Below are 18267 nucleotides of genomic sequence, written 5' to 3'. Positions count from 1 at the left end.
TGCTGAAACCCTTTCCGAATCCCAATCCGATACCCTTTCCTCCAGAACAACTAGCTCATTGTCCATGGACAATCTAGGGCCGTCAAATAGTCATCCCTTAGCCCCAAATAGGACACCCACAAGATCTTTTAATCCATTTGAAGCCGACACCATGGGGTTAACACTCAATGTGAGGCTCCAATATGTCTACATAAATGCTCAAGGAGCTGAGATCTTTAGGGATCCACAACAACGGTATCTTGTTAAGATCGCAGACATTTTCTTAGAACTTGATAGAGCGCCTCTAGTCAATGAACATGGTAACATGTACATGGGTGGAGATGGTGTTCGCTCTACGAAGTCACCTACCATCCAGAAAATGTAGACAAATTAGGGGAGCTCTCTAAAATCGAGTTCTTAGATTTATCAAAGCTTTCCAGAGCAAGGGAGTCTAGAGATGACTGGCTCATTGAGCCAGACATGCCTGGGCCATCCAATGCCCAGTCCTCAAAGCCATCCATAGATGATTTACTTCTTGTAGATCTAAATTTGGAAAGGGATAGGAAAGGCAAGAGCAAAATGGATCAGGAGGCTGAGAACCAATGGGAGTTTGTACGACAAATTCTAGTGACAAAGGTCTTACAGGATGACCCACTTCAAGAGGTCTATAAGGACTCGTTAGAGGGATATTATGTCACAACTAGATTGCCAGAGCTCGATCTTCCTCTAGCACTGGTGGTGGTAGTTGAGAAGCTTGCAGGACACATGAACCGAATAATTGATAAATGGGCCAATGAATACCGAACCTTAAATTGGAAGGAGATTCGGGAGCTCACGTGGAAAGGACAACCATTATTCATGGAAGTGTTCTCAACAGATACAGCCAAACCAGGAGAGACAGCCTTTCTTGGAGAAACTGTTGCTCCTCCACTACGAGAGTTCACTAGAGAGAGACCCTCAATATCAAAGTGGACCACTGCTAGTAGCCCAACTCTAGCACCAAGACATTATCCGACACCAAAAGTGCGACCACAGATCACACCACAACATCTTTCTCACTATGACAATCGGAGGAGAGGGGAGCCAACTCGGCCTCCCATAAATACACCTCCTGAAATGCGGGTGACAAGATCTTTGGAGGGGTTTGGTGAGGCTGGTAATAGGGGACCCACACCAATTTGGGATGCATGTAGACCATCTTACCAAAGAGAGGAACAATTCTCACTGAGAGTGAGAGGACGTAGGCCCTATGATGAATATTCAAGACAAGTAAGGCCATCAACTCTTCAGAAACTGGTAAAGAAGTATGAAGGATCGGGAGATCCATATGACCATGTAGCAGCATTTAGGCAAGCAGTTCGAGCTGAGCAAGTGGCTGACAAGCATACTCAAATTGAAGGATTTGGACTCACTCTTGAGGGAAAGGCCCTTGCATGGTTTCAGGCACTAGAGGCTTCAGACAAATCTTCTTTACGAGTTCTGGAAGAGAGATTCATTGCTGCTTTTTCCTTGATGGGAATTCAACATGACACGGTAGCACACATCTACTCTTTCAAGCAAGGCAAGACTGAGAGTGTTAGAGACTGTGTAAATAGAATGAAGCAGTACATTAATCGTTGCCCAGAAGATGAGAAGCCCGCCCAAAGTCGATTAATTTCTCTCTTCTTAAAAGGACTCAAAAATTCAACACTGCATACACATCCCTATGCAAAGAAGCATACAAATTTCAATGAATGTTGCCATGATGCTATGGATTTCACTGATAACTTCAAATTCTAAGATGGTTTTGGCCCTGAGGTGAAACCTAGAGATCAGTGGGGTGATGACCAAAGTTCAGGGTCTAGCGCGCTAGTAAATCCAGACCAGATAGCTAACCTAGTACTAAGGAGATTGGGACAAACCTATCGCCCACCCATGCAGCCACAACAACAGAAGCAGAGAATGAGGAGTGTACTACCTACAGGTCCTCATCTTTGTGGAGCATGTGGCGGTAACCATAAAACTGAAGAATGTAATACCTTTTCTCCTCTAGTCACAAACCAATCCACAAAAAAGTGGTGCCAAGCCTGTTGCTTGGAACTTTACCCACACCACACAGGAATGTACTCGCATTGCAAGAATGAGACAGGAACGTGAGCAGCCAAGGGGTGGAGTGGCTCCACAAATGTATCAACAGTATACTAATTTTGAACGTAAGCCACTGATGGCACAAGAACAAGCACGACCTGTTCTTGGTGCTCAACCTTCTGCTCCTGGGACTGCTCCTGTGAGGGTTGTTGACTACGACAATTCAAATATGTGTAGAGACTTGGTAAACCTAGGTTATGTGGATGAGGAATATGCATCATATTCATCCAAGGAAAATCTCTTTGAAAGTCCCGCATACCCAAGCCAAGCACTGGAGACTCAACCAGGGGAACAAAATTCTTTAATGTTGCTAGGCGGCTACCAACCTAGGACTCTAGGCCCCTCAGGTCAATGGCAGCAAAGGAAAGTAGAAGCCAAACTAATGGGCCCCTGTTATGAGTGCGGAGAACCCCATTGGGCTCGTGATTGTCCACATCGCTCAAGGCAAACAACTCGATCCAATACAACAGTACCACAGTTTCCACCAATTGAAAGATATTGTCTAGGGTGTTATGTAGAACACTTCCCAAAGGATTGTCTGCTGAAACCACATGAGGAAGGCACCTCTCAACCAAAGGTCTCACTCAACCTTGTAGGGGCAGTTCCATCACCACCATCTGAGAATGAGGATGTCGTGTCACTTAGAGTCATGACTAGATCACAGACACGAAATGCCGAAATACAGACTGATGAGACACCTCGAACTAGGGATGCAAAGGCAAATCTAGTGGACAATAGAAAAAAGACCACTAGGAGAAAAAAGAACCGAAACAAGCGAACTAAAAGTGCATCCACTCTCAAGAAGCCTCTAAACAAAACATGAAGGATCAAACTTTTACATCCCAAGAAGTGCATGAGGAGCATCAACCTCAACCTGGGCCTAGTACTAAACAAGATGAGGCTAGTACGACTGAGGATAGTTCTGGGGGTTCTGTTTTTATGGATAAAGTGAATGAGACTCTAGATGCCATCATTGATGCTCATAGAAGTTGCATTGCAGCTTTATCTGAGCTACCCAAGAAGCTTCAAGAATACCCAAACCCTCGTGATGAGGAGAAGATCAATCTAGCTGTACATCAGCAACTCATTAGGGAAGCTCAGTCAATACTTGAGGGACCACCTCCACCTATTCCTCGGGGCCCAACCTCTCTTAAGCCAACATTAGAAACCATACCGAAAGTGTCATCAAGTCGGGAAATGAGAAGTGAGCTCATCTCACAAGCGCATAGCGAGAGGTCTGCACCAATTGACACCCCATTGAAAGAAGGAATTCTGCCACAACCTAGCCTTGTCTTCCCATGCAATGATGAAGTTATTGATGCTAACGAGGACATGGCAAATGAGATGTGGGCAGCAGTTCATGAGAAAGTTAATGAGAACATGTCTTCTCTTAGTTCACCTCCATTCTCTGAGGTGGATTTTACGAGGGGCACAAAAAACACCTCTAGACGACCAAGCATCCAGGAGGAAGTTCAAACAATTGTTTCTCCTAGAAGTAAGCATACAATGAAAACCTTACCATCATATCTGGGAGAATATGAGAACTGTTCTCAAACCTTGAATATACCCTCCATGCATAAAAGGTTGACAAAGGTGAAGGAGATGAGTACCGTGTAAGCTATTTTGTCAGCACCAGTGGCTTGTACCTTACCTTTGCTTGATTTGATAAAGCTTCGACCTGAGTTGTGGAATGATATTGCCACATGTTTGTCAGAGCAGGTATTGCTACAAAAGGGTCACCATCATTGTAATATACACCCTGAGACAAAGCATGTTATGCCAGTTCCTATCAACAAAGTAGGAAAATTTTGTGAGGACGATCAGGGAAATGCTACCCTCTCATTAGAAGTGCGAAAAGTAGCTTCAACTGCAATACTTGATAGTGGTGCAGGAGTGAGCATTGTGACAAGGTACATTTGGGAAAAGTGGGGCAAACCAGCTATTAGGAGTACCAGGATGCGCTTGCAGCTAGCACAGATGGAAGCTTAGAACATCCCCTTGGGCTGCTTGAGAACATATTGGTCACCACATGTGGGATTGAATATGAGCACACCTTTGCAGTAGTGGATTTTGGAAAACATCCAAACTATGAAGTGATATTGGGTAGACCATTCATGCGATAATTTCAAATGATTCAAGATTGGGGATACAATTATTTGTACCTCCGACATGATTCTGTCATCACAAGAGTCAACCTAAGGAATCACTCATATCGTGATGTAACAAGGTCTCCAATAGATGAGTTTGATTCTGCTTCATCTGAGGGCTCAAGAGTTACATTGTCAGATGGGCGAGAAGATCTGTGGATGTGTGGAGCCTCATGTAGGGATTTCAACACTGAGAGACTTAAGGGTAATCAAAGTGTACAAGATGAGGCATACATTCCACAACCCTTCCCTAAGCATTTAATTGATCCACTAGAATGGAGTCATATCCTTGCAACATTATCAACATGTGCTTTACCTAAGCCAATTCAATTTTGTGACTCAGATGGATATGATATTATTCCTATACGAATGGTACAACCACGTGACCTTCTAGATGATTTGTACTATAGGAATGCATCCACAACAGCTCTGCGTGTCGAGGAAGTCTCAGTGGAGGATTTAACACTCGAATCTGCTAATGATGCTGATAAGGAAGATGGATGGTACTCTGATTTTGATAATAATGTGATAATCCCTGAGGAAGAGTTAGGAAAGGCACTCCTAATCTTGAGAGGAAGGGAGGTTCAAGTAGAGATCCCTCGAAGCCGACCCAAACGTAAATGCTGTAAGAGCCATAAGAGCATCAGTAAACAAGATGAGAGGGAACAACGTGAGAGACTACAAAAAGAAAAGGAGGAGTCTAAGAGTGAACACTCTCGACCACCACCTCACTTCTCAGGAAAGAACGGATATCTATACTATGTCCAAGCACAAGATAGTATCAAAGACCAAGTAAAACGATCAGATGGATTTCAGGCAGGAGAAAAGCTAAAAACTATTAGCAAAAATTGTAAAAAACCGAAGAAACAAAAACCAAAACTCAAGTCTAAAACCGATTCAAAAGAGAGTGTCGGAAGTGCAAAGATAACGGTTGAACAAAAAAATCCGATGTAAGATGGCAAAGGAGAGCTCAAAACCGCATGGTCTTCAATGAGTGAAGACTCAAGTGGACAAGAATAGGGTCTCAATGTTCCCCCCAACTTCACACAGTACACTCTTCAGGGTCGGAAGATTGTTCTTTAACAGCCCATGCGACAAAAACCAAGCATGCCAGGGGTTTCATACGATGGTCCAGAAGATGTAAAAAAGATTGATATTGCTAAGCCAGGAGAAGAGCCTCGCTATGTGCGGATTGCCACAGACTTGTCCTTAGATGAGGAGAAGTTATTAATACAAACAATAAAGGAGTATCGCGATGTTTTTGCTTGGAGTTATAAAGACCTCAAAGGAGTTGATCCAAGCATATGTCAGCATACAATTCCATTGCGAGAGGATGCAAAGCCTTCCAAGCAACGTCCTTATACTTACAATGAGAATTTTACACGGAAGATAAAGGAAGAAATAGACAAACTCTTAGAGACATAATTTATCTATGAGATTGAACACACTGAATGGGTCTCCCCTATTGTAGTGGTGCCCAAGAAAAATGGAAAACTTCGAGTATGTGTAAACCTCAAAAAGGTAAATGTAGCTACTGTACGTGATCATTACCGACTTCCAATCACGGATCATGTTCTGGAATGAGTTGCAGGAAAAAAGGCATATAGTTTCTTGGATGGATTCTCCGGTTACAATCAAGTGTCAATTGATCCAAAGGATCAACACAAGACAGCCTTTGCTACTGAAGATGGCATCTTTGCCTATCGTGTTATGCCATTTGGTCTAACAAATGCACCAGCAACCTTTCAGCGGTTAATGAGTCATGTATTCAAGGAGTACCTTAGGCAATTTCTTGAGATCTTCATGGATGATTTATGTGTTCACTCACAAGAGCGTGATGATCATATAGAATACCTCAGACTTGTGTTCCAAAAGTGTCAACTTTATCGTATATGCTTGAATCCTGACAAGTGCAAATTCATGGTAAGACAAGGAAAAATCTTGGGCCATATTGTTTCTCGCAATGGGATTTCAACAGATATGGATAAAATTGATGTCATTGTCAACCCTAAAGGGGTACAAACATTCATGGGATATTGTGGTTATTATCGTCGATTCATCTACATGTACGCTGTCCTAGCCAGACCATTATATGCTCTTCTTGTAAAGTTTAATTGGACTGATGAGTGTGAGGAATCCTTTGAAAAGTTGAAGCAAGCATTAGTGACTGCACCCATCTTACGGGCACCAGATTGAAACCAAATCTTTCATATCCATATTGATGCTTCAAACTTTGCAATTGGATGTATTTTGGCTCAATTGGGAGAACATAATAAGGATTTCCCAATCTCATATGCTAGTCGACAGTTGAACAATGCTGAGAAGAATTATACCACAACAGAACGAGAAGGTTTGTCCATGATATATGCGGTGAAAAAGTTTCGCCATTACCTTTTGGCAAACAAATTCATATTTTTTGTGGACCATCAAGCACTGTTATATTTAGTGAATAAGCCCTGTGTAACTGGAAGGATTGTGAGATGGTTTATCATCCTTCTTGAGTTTGATTTTGAAGTGGTAGTTCGAAAAGGAACAACTCATCTTAGGGCAGATCATTTGTCTCGAATCACCTTTGGCGAAGCTCTTGTGGGTGTGGATGATGATATGTTAGATTCAACACTTTTCCTTGTAGAGACAGCTCCTAGATGGTCTGAATCCATCTTAGAAATTTTGACAAGTGGGCAGATACAACTAGCGGGTCCTAATGTGGACCTATGGCGACCATTCAAGTTAATCTCAGGGAGATTATATCGTCAGGGTAATGATGGAGTGTTGCGGCTTATACCTAACCCTGACCAATATGAGGAAATCTTGGAATGGGCACATGCAGGTATCGATGGAATCCATGCATCAGCTACTACTTGTGTGCGACGTATATCTCAGGATGGGCAATGGTGGCCTACCATGCATGCAGATGCTGAAACATTTGTTCGTATAACTGTGCTTCATGTCAAATTCAACAGCCAATTCATAATGTCACATTATTCCAAATTTCAACTACACCAAGTTGGAGTAAGTATCTTGTGGACTATCTTCAGCATGGTCATACTGATCAAAAAATTCCTAGATATCGAAAGCATGCTATTGAAGTTGAAGCGGCCAACTATATGCTGATAGAGGGCCAACTCTACAAGAGAGGCAAGGATGGCAACTTACGCATGTGTGTATGTGAAGCTGACTACTTGAAAATCTTGACTCATGCACATGCAGGTGTTGGGGGTGGACACTTTTCGGGCAATACCACAGCTAAGTTCATTAGGTGGTCTGGGCTTTGGTGGCCAACCTTACAAATGGATGCCAAAGAATATGTAAAACGTTGTGACGATTGTCAAAGGACCAAACCTCCCATCACAAAAAGGACAATATGCCATTGCGGCCTATGTTAAGCACACGTGCTTTTGCAAAATGGGGTATTGATTTTGTCGGTCCCATTAAACCTCCAGCTCGTCACACGCATGCAGAATATATTATAGTCGCAACTGACTATTTGACCAAATGGGTAGAGGCAAAGGCTACAGTCAAAAATGATGCTAGAACCACAGCCGGGTTCTTGTATGAGTACGTGTTTACACGCTATGGCTTACCAATTGAGATCGTTAGTGATCAAGGTGTGCACTTTGTAAATGAGGTCATAGAGTTTTTGCTTCAAGAATTTATGGTAATTCACAAGCGTTCTGCACCCTATCACCCCCAGACCAATGGACAAGCTGAGAGTACTAACAAGATTCTCTGCACAGCACTCACAAAGATTGTTGAGGGACATAGGACTGATTGGGAGCAAAAGTTACACTCAGTTCTTTGGGCATATAGGACAGCCTATAAAACATTTGTGGACACAACCCCATTTGAGCTTGCTTTTGGATTAGACGCAATTCTTCCCATTGAATTTCTTGTATCTACTCTACGAGTAGCTAAACAATTGGATTGGATTGGTCATGAGCTTTCACAACGCATTGACGAATTGGAAAAGCTTGATGAGACCCGCTTATTGGCGGTAATGGGGATGTATGCTGAAAAGAGGAGACAAAAGCAATGGTATGATAGAAATGTAACAACTGGCCGATTCAAAAAAGGGGACCTAGTGCTCTTGTACACACTTAAGAAGCATAAGAGAAAGCTCAAGAAACGTGGCCTAGGACCGTTTGTGATTAATGAGCTTACTCCAAGTGGTGCTGTGCATTTAGAGACACTAGAAGGTGAGCAAATGCCTAACTTCATTAATGGAAGTTGTCTCAAGAAATACAATGAACCATTAACTGAGGCCATGCTTCAACAGATGCATGCCACACAAACACGGAAAGAAGCACTTGACCTACTTAAACGTCAGGCTCAAGAAGAGGCTAAAGCTAGAGTTGCAAAAGCCAAGGAGCGTCGCAAGGCTTCTATGATGGCCTTACAGTTGGCTACTGATGAACCATATGTCGATCCATTCAATATTCAAGTGTGCCTTCATCTTCATGAGACTACCTACTTTGTCTCTGCCTTAATTGACTCTGGTGCAGATTATAATGTTCTCTTGTTTGACACATGGAAAGCCTTGGGACAACCAACACTTGTGCAAATTCCTGTTGACTTACGAAGCTTCTCAGGTGAAGATAACCCTATAGAGGGAAAATGTGTCATTATGATGTCCATTCAGGATCACCAGAGATGTCAGTGCCCTTTTATGTGGCAAGTAAGTCCAAGGCAGTATAGAGGCTGTTCTCGGTCGATCGTGGTTAAGTGCTACCAATTGCTCATTAGATTGGAAGAACAGACAATATAAGTTACAAATTGATTCTGATTGCATCTTGGGATCTGCTACTCCACGAGCTTTATCATGTCAAAAGAGTGGTGTTTCTACCCTACACAACCCACTTTCAAAATCTGCTCTTGAAGCTCCAACACAAATGATGTGGATAATTGATGAGTACTCAAGTGAGGGCCATGGCTGGCATGTTCCAACTACTCTAGTTGCTGCTCAAAGAAGGCCAGGCAAGAAGGAATTATCAATTTGGCTACCCAAAGATGCGTACAAACTTGTACCATCTAGCCCAGTTGCTAAGCCTCCCAAAAAGCACATCTTTTCCAAGCCTAAACCTCAGATTGTTACTCGTTGGGTCCCAAAACATGTTCTTAAAGCACAAGGCTATTATGAGGGTGCAACAGCAATTTGGCTTTCAAAATGCCATGGGTTGCTAGGGGTAAAAGAGTGTATCAGAAAGATTCCAAAAGCCACCCTTGGTTTTCCATATCAGTGGGTGCAAAATAAATTAACACGACCTCTTCAAGATAGGATAGGTGGCTGCGATAGCACCTACAAATCTACTTGTGTTGGTCCTCCTAAAACATGTATTGAAACACCAATTGTCCTAATTTCTCCTTGTTACACAATTCCACCATCAACTTGTGTACCTAAGACAAGTCCAAATGACTCTCATTTGAGCATAGGTTCTAGCACTTCAATGCCTAAATCCTCTTATCTTGCTCAAATTCCAAGACAATTGCTAAAATTTCCACCTAAGAAGGACATACCCAAAACCAAAGATAAGGCATTAACACTACAATTGAAGCTCTTTGGTAGATCAGTGTTTGCATAATGTGGTTTCTTATGCCTTTAGAGGATTGTATTCTTTTTGAGATAATCTTGTTTTTAATTGGAATTGTAATGATGGATATGTGTGTTCTAAATTTCATTGTTCTACATCTAGATAACTCCTGATGGATATTTGGCGAGATACATGTCCACCATGCATTGACCCTGATAGTACTCGACCTGATCATCGCGAGGGTTATAGTGCTCCTTAGTTTCAAACTCATTCTAGGTACTTCTATGCTCCCTTATGTGAAAATTACTGTGGGCATCACTTTGTCACGTTATTCTATCAACAGCATCACCCATTTCTACATTGTCAAGAGTGTGCACGACTCGTATTAGGAGAAGCTTCACACATTTGTTGGATATGCCGCTCTTACTTTAGACGATATGGCACGGGCTTAATGAAACAAATTGCGGGAATTACACCCCAACGCCATAATCTTCTTAATGTGAGAATACCAGAGAGAGGACCAAATCAATGTAGATTACCTGAGGAGGTTCAAGCACAACAATGGAGGGATACAAGCTTAAATGACTTGCAACCACCGATCATGCAAGCCCTCCTTCCCCAAGCCTCAACATGTCAATATTGGATCAATATGAGTACCTATATTGCGCAGTTCCAAAATCGAAATTGTCTGCTTAACCTTCCCATAGAACCAATGCCATATTTTAGCGAGGAAGCACTCCTTCCTCTACCACCTTCTCCAGAGGCCGGTTTTTGTGAAGGGTTGTCCCTGCATCCTGAGGAAATTGATACCATCTTTCCAGTAGAAGTGGACACGAATCCACCACCAGCGCAAGGGTAAGCTCAGCGACTCCACAATAAGATCGACAAGCCAGGGCACTTTTCTCCCACTGGGTTTTTTCCCTCGGCTATGTTCGGTGATTGGCACCAATAGCAAATTTTATTCCTTTCTTTTCTTTTCGTGTTTGTTAATAAACATTTTGCAAAGATCTCAGCTAAACAAGAGCATCAACCACGCCCCAATAGTCCACCTACCGTGCACATAAATTAGGAAGGGGGGAGACATGCTACGCCTACAAAGACCAAGGAGGAGCAATCTGCACAAAATCAGCAATGCATCAATGCAAACGAACAACATCAACGGGCACTACAACAGGTGTATTTAAATCTTAATCTTTTGTTCTTTATGTGCTTTTATCTTTTGGATATATGGTTTGCATGTTCACACAATGTTGGCTGGTTTAAGTTTTTGATTAGTTGTTAAAATATGGTGAATGAATTCTAGAATCTTAGAGGACTTAGTAGAAGATATTTCTATCTAAAGACAGTGTAGGATATATACCAATGGAGTATGCCAAGTTCTTATGCTTTCAAGGTATATTAGTTATCCCTAGTGGTAGCTACCTCTTAGGTATGAGCTAGGTGCTAGGATTAATAATTTTTTTTCTTCAAAAATATACCCCAAAAAATATATATATAAAGTGAATCGAGACATGACGTGTCTACAGCCATGTGAAATGCTTGGTAGGACCTGGGGTTGTCTTAGCACCTTGGGGTCGATGCCTTGGTTTCCATGGGGTGAACACTGACGTCTAAAAGCTTCAGAAAAAGACCTTCAAGGAATCTATCGCCTTGATAGATGTTGGTAGGACTCTGGGGTACATTATGGGCCCTCGAGACCGATGCCCTCATCTTCATGGGGTACTCCTTATGTCATAAAAGAAAAAAAAGGGTCTGTCGCCTTTGAGATACTTAGCGGCCTTTAGATTCTCTTGGTTGGCGGAGGTCTCTTGGCCATTGCTTGGGTCTCATCGGGATGAACCTTAATCTTTATCATCCTCTATACACACATCAAAAAGTTTAAAATAATAATAATAATAATAATAAAACAACAAAAAGAGGTCCAATCACCATTGCTTATATTTAGGAGTAGGTTTGTCACTTAGGAATAACTTAAATAATTGTCGGACATTGAGACTGCGATCATAACCGGCGGTGTACAAGCACACTTGCCTTTGCATAGCACTATCTACCACTTAGTCTCACTTTGACTAGTCTTTACTCACCTATTTTAGTACTCTTTAAAACTCTAATCAGCCTTTCACTTGTATGCTCACATGTGAAATTGTCATTGTTGTTTTTTTTCTTTTCTTCTTTTCCTTTCTTTTTTTTCAATAAAAGGCTTTACTTGTATCCATTGTTTTTTGCAGCTCTTGCTTCTACCGCGCTCGAGGACGTGCGCAAAATAGGAAGGGGGGAGTGTTGCATGACGAGTGAAGATCAATGCAAGGATGCAACAAAAAAGACACTTAGGGCTCTTGTAAAGAGTTCCAAGTTGTAGATGAATGTGGGAGTGGGTTTGACAATAATCCCACATGGGAACTTTTGGGAGTTTTAGAGTTTTTGTATAAAAAGTGGCTCATTTGAGAGCTAATGAGGACTTTTTGGTCATTTGGTTGAGAAGCTCATAGAGAGAGCTTGCTCCATAGCTCCTTCTCATGTGCTCTCCCAAGGCTCTCCATCTCCATTCTTGCTTCAATCTTGTACTCTCTATTCTCTACGTATTCAATGATATGAGGTTGTGGTCTACACACTTGCTAATCTAGGTGGATTAGGTATTTTTGCATTTTTGTGCATGAAATGATGTGTAGTTGAGGCTTGTGTGATAGCTCTTTACATGTTAGATTCTTTGCATAAGTTGCATTTTTGTGCTTAAGTGTAGCCTAATCTTGATGCGTTGATTATGTTAGATTGAGAAGGAATCAACGATTGATTGCTTAATTGTTGAAGAAGGATTGAGTAGGATTAGAAGTCATTAGTGTGTGGTTAACTAATCTTCTCCCATTCAGGATATCCTCTATGCGCTAACCGGGTTGCATTCACGGATTGACAATCTGTGTGGGTTGGAGTGTGGTCCGCTATGCTATGATGTCCCAAACATGCTTGCTTTTCCACTTTTAAAAAAATAACTTAAGCACTAGAGCTTGTTCACACGCTAAGTGTAAAATTACCAAAACTCTTCTAACATATGTGCCAGTAATACAACAACGTCACATACAAGCATGCATAAATAATGTGTACAATCATTTGGCACATGGCCAACAAAATAATAATAATCCCAAATGATAGACAAGACCGCGAGACATATACTGCTTATTACCTATCTCATAAACGTAAACACATTAGTTGTTCCAATTAATTGCTATCACAACAATTAATCCCACTATGAAATGATGATAGGCACAAACACAACATACACTCACCACTTGCTACACTTTGATGAGAGTATCATTATACACTTCATTTAGCATGGCATGTCTTACCACTTGTTACACTTCAATGAGCATATTACTATACACATCATTTAGCATGGCACGTCATTTACATAAACCACTTGTTACACTTTGACCATATGTAGTTGTCTAGTGTAGTCCACTTGTTTCATTTCAACCACACACAATCATCAAATATGGCCCTACTTGTTACACTTCAATAACATACATCCGTCAAAGCAACATGGTCTCAAGCTATACTAATAACACTAGGTAACTAGTATTTAATACAGGGTCACCCATGATACCAATTCACTAGCATGGCACACCAGCGTTCGGGAGTCCCTGTTCAGCTAAAAGGTGGATATTATGTAACAGATGGACAATTTGTTACATCCATACTTAGGAAAACTTATATAGTTTTTCTAGATGATATAATGGTCCAGAAAGTAACACTTACATCATTTATTCTTGGTGTTTGAATTACTTAGGAAAAATTAGTTATTTGCAAAGAAAAGTAAATGCACATTTTTTGCTAAGGAAAATCAATATTGGGGTTATATTATATCCATAGAGGGAACGCGGATGGACCTTGAGAAGGTAGAATCCATTCTCAAATGGCCGGACCCAAAGAACCTAAAAGAATTGTAATTTTTTATAGGCAATATGTCAAGGACCATGCGAATATCGCACTCCCCTTAACGGATCAGTTAAGAACAAAGGATAAAATTATTCATTGGGAGAATCCTAATCAAAGGAGTTTTGAAAAACTTAAGGTGGCCATAGCCACCACAGCACCTGTTTGAGTATTATGGATCCTAATGAACCATTTGTATTGGTGGAGACAGACGAGAGTGGGGAAGCCATAGGGGGTGGTTTTAATGCAAAGGGGACGCCCTGTTGCATTTGAAAGTAAAAATCTTGACTGTGCCCACAGCGTAACTATTCGGCCTACGAGTGAGAGTTCCTGCAAGCAAAGATACTAGATGCTTTGGTAGTGTCAGAATTATAAGTGAGGTGGAATAATGGAACATAGTACTACATGAGGTAATCTCTTTGTTAGTGTACAAAGTCCTGACCAGTGTAGATGGCATACAACCAAGTCTAAACACCATCAGCCAGTAAAAGCATACCTGCAAAACGACCAGTTAGAGGCCAATCCCACATAAAACACACATAGACACACACGTATCAACAGGGTAACAGAGGCATTATCACCTGTCAATCTGCACAAACTCGTGGGATTCAGGCCACAAGCCACACCTCATAAACTTGGCTTGTATTTTCCCTTCCTAACTGTTTTAGTCCTTCAAAACTTTTTCTGCTCCCTAAGAACTCGTATCGTTGTAATGGAACATGCCCTAAGCTTATGGTTTCCTTACTAGCATATGTCGTCCCGCAGTTTGTCTGCATGCTTGGAATCCGAATATAGAGCCACTTCCACTTCACCAGATGTCATATACTCCTGCATATGTTAGTCGCGCACTACTGTGAGGGGGGAGGGGAACATAGAGCATGTTATTGGCATAAGCACCAGCCCAAATGTTGGGAACAAACCTGGTAAAACGCCCAAATAAGTTGTATGATCTTTCATAAAAATCCTTTTATGCATCTATTTAGGCATAAATTCAATTTTAAGGAATTATTCATGCTCTAAAAAAGTGGCGACATTATTTGTATGGTGCTACTTTTGAGGGCCGAACAGACCATGAAAGTTTGAAATTGCTTTCTAGTCAAAATGAGTAGAAAGGTAGAAAAGCTTAGTAGGCAAAGATCTTACAAGAGTTTGATCTGCAGCTCTGTTACTAGAGAGGTAAATTTAATGTAGTAGCAGATACGTTGAGTCGTATGCCGATACTGAACGAGTTAAGCTTCACCACAATTAAGAGTAAATTCTTGGATTCGCTACGTGGTATGTGCGAGCATGATCCAGTCTTTTTTGGAGGTATGGCTTGCTATATGCGGCTACACTTGTCACTAGCCTACACCTTCCTTGCTCGAAAGGAGTGCTAATCCAGAGCAATTAGCCAAGGTCTCAATGAGAAGGAGAGTGGGAACTAGTCCGGAGAGACTAGGAGAGTCTCTTGGGTTATGTATTGAGATGGAGAGCTCAGGGGTGGACCCTGTAGAACCACTTGACATTGGTTCACTTGAGGGTGATGAAGTTTGTCAGGGGGAAAGTATAAACGCTATTCCATTGACGATGAGTACCTACTCTACAAGGGTAGAGTTTGTGTGTACTAAACTATTGGTGCCAAATTCTTATTGAAAGTCACGATAGCCTGAGTGCTGCTCATGCCAGGATATAGAAGACCTATGCACTAGTTAAAAGACAGTTTTATTGGCCAAGTTTGTTTAAGGACATCCAAGACTTTGTGTTGATGTAAAAAGTGTCAGGTCAATAAACATGAGCGCCTCAAGCTTGGAGGTTTTCTACATCCATTGGATATTCCCAAAGGGAAATGGGAGAGTATTTCCATGGATTTTATCATTGGTTTACCTAAAACAACTTGAGGGAATGATTTGGTTTAATTAGTGGATAGATTAACCAAGATGGTCAAATTTATAGCTACTAAAAAGGAGGTGAAAAATCTTGAGTTAGCTAGGTTGTTTATTAAACATCCCTACAAGCTATATGACTTGCTCTGGCAGATATAGTTTCGGATAGGGATAGGAAATTCGAGTTACTTTTGGAGGGAAGTCTTCAAAAAGTTGGACACTACTATGAGTATAAGTATGACTGATCATCCGCAGTCTGATGGCTAGATCGATAGAGTTAACCAAGTGTTAGAGGACATGCTTCGAGCATATGTCAGCAAAAAGCAATCCAGCTGGGAGGAGTACCTGCCACATTTGGAGTTTGCTTATATAGTAAAAAACATTCATATTAATGCATGGTTTCTAGCCAAGATCTCCTGTGGCCATAGGGCTACAAAAGGAGAAGATAAAGACATGTAAGATATGTTAAAAAGTAGCAAGAGATAACATTCGTAGTGCACAAGGTCGTGCAAAAATGTATGCTTTGACAAGAGCCACAGAGAAGTGACCTTTGAAGAAGGTGACTTTGTTTTCTTGAAAGTAGGATAACAATGGTGCAATTTTATATAGTCTAGATGCATATAACCTAAATGCATAATGCATAAGGAAAAAAAGGCATTATGGCACTTAACATTGACTCATGTACTTTAATGCACAAAACATTTGAAAACGTCTGTCTAGTTTGGGTGTTTTGTTACATTAAGTAGACAACAATGGTGAAATGTTAACTAGTTTATGTTTAAGGAATCAAATATTGTTTGATAACAATGGTGCAATGTTAACTAGGTTTCGCTAAAGGAATTAAGCACTATTTGATAGACCTCACCAATACATAGATGTACAATGGTGCAATGTTAACTAGGAATTAAATATTGTTTGATAGGCCTTAGCAAGACAATCTAGATGCATAATTTAGAAATTATTAAATTTCTCAATGATATTCTTTGTGATTATTATCTTATATAGCTCAATTTATTGTTGACTTTTAAACATGCATGCTAGTGTCAACCATACTCCTACTTATTATAAATCAAGTGTTATTTTAATGCCTGACAACACTTGACTTTGATTATATTGGAAAATAAACCTAAAGAGCTTAAATGTTATCCCATGATGCACAAAAATATATTGAAAAATGAACCTAAAGAGCTTTAATGTTATCCCATGACTTTGATTTTATTGGAAAATGAACCTAAAGAGCTTAAATGTTATCCCATGATGCATAAAATTGTGGAAGAAAGAATATAAGATGTGTAATGTAATGAGACAAAGGGATGTTGCTTTCCATAGAGTTTGAGCATGCTCTGTACTTTTTAAGAAATAAATATTTCTATAGACTAGCCTTTGCCAAAAGCTTGATTAGATTATGGGCTCAATCCTAGTAGGGTTGGTTGTGCCCATGCCCAAAGCTTGGGGTTAATGCCATGGGCTAATTTGTGAAGATTGTTGTAATTTTTCATTGAAAAGAGGTAAAAGTGAGTTAATAAATGAAGGATGGCCCTTTGAATTATTTGACTTGCCAAATGAGGCCCCTTTTGTTGGGAGATAAAAGGGTGTACAAGTTATACTTTCACATGTGCAACTTCATTGGACTATCTCATGAATCTAAGTAATGTTTATTTCACTAACATACTTTTTCACATTAATTTTTGGAGGTTTAGAATATATTCTTCAATGACCAAGAGAGATGGGTAGCTCATGGAGGCTTTGAGAATTGTGATTTGTGTTTAGGTTTTCCATGAGATGGGATGAATGCACATAGAAGTTCATAGTCCATTTCACCTACAGTGGATGTATAGAAGTTTGCAATCTATGATTACATTTAGCAAGAAATGGGAAGGTCTCTTCTTTGGGAAAAAAAAAAGAGAAAGCGCTTTTAGGTAATCCATCTCTCCATTAGCACATCATGATGGCAATTAAGATTGTTTTACATCTCAATGCCCTCGTTGCATGAATCTAGATAATGTTATCTACTCAAGATCAACGCTTGTAGAAATCACCAAAAAAATTGTCTCCATAGTATGAACCTCGATAATGCTCCCATGTTTATAATTGAAGAAAACAAAGGCAAGCTTAGCATTGATCCCATCTAATTTGACAAAGTTTGCTTCTCATTTGGCTAGCCAAATTAATCACATTTAAACTAGGAACTTCATTTTCTATAAAAAAATCATTTGATTTTGTACGGTGAAAGGTTTTTATACAACAAGTTAAGGGGTCTCGCTCATGCTTTTTTATGAGATCTATTCCTACACAGTGTGCCCAAGTTCATGGATAAGGAGGTCTCTCTCGTCCATCTCTTTGCCCACACAAAATTTCATGAAAAGTCTTTGATTTCTAGAGGATGTGTGTAAAGGCCCTGATTACAAGATGAAAAATGTCTGCTTAGATCATGAAAAACCTCCACTATCTTTACTATCTTAGAGATTGTGAAGGTTTTCATACAAAAATCTCTATAGATCTATTTTATTTAGTTAGATAAGAAATAAAAGAGACTTTCATGAAAGTCAAACACTTTAAGTAGAAGATTATTATGCATTTTATACTTTGAAGGGTTGAAAACCCTTTAAAACTTTGTTTCTTCCTCAAATTGATAACTTTGGACTTGGGAAGAGGTCTTGATGTTGGTGGACACATGTTGTTCAAGATAAGATTAAA

The sequence above is a fragment of the Cibotium barometz genome, chromosome 39 (assembly GCF_041138505.1).
Source record: "Cibotium barometz isolate CiBa-2024 chromosome 39, ASM4113850v1, whole genome shotgun sequence".
In the NCBI taxonomy this organism is placed as follows: domain Eukaryota; kingdom Viridiplantae; phylum Streptophyta; class Polypodiopsida; order Cyatheales; family Cibotiaceae; genus Cibotium; species Cibotium barometz.
This window is presented reverse-complemented; position numbering follows the sequence as displayed.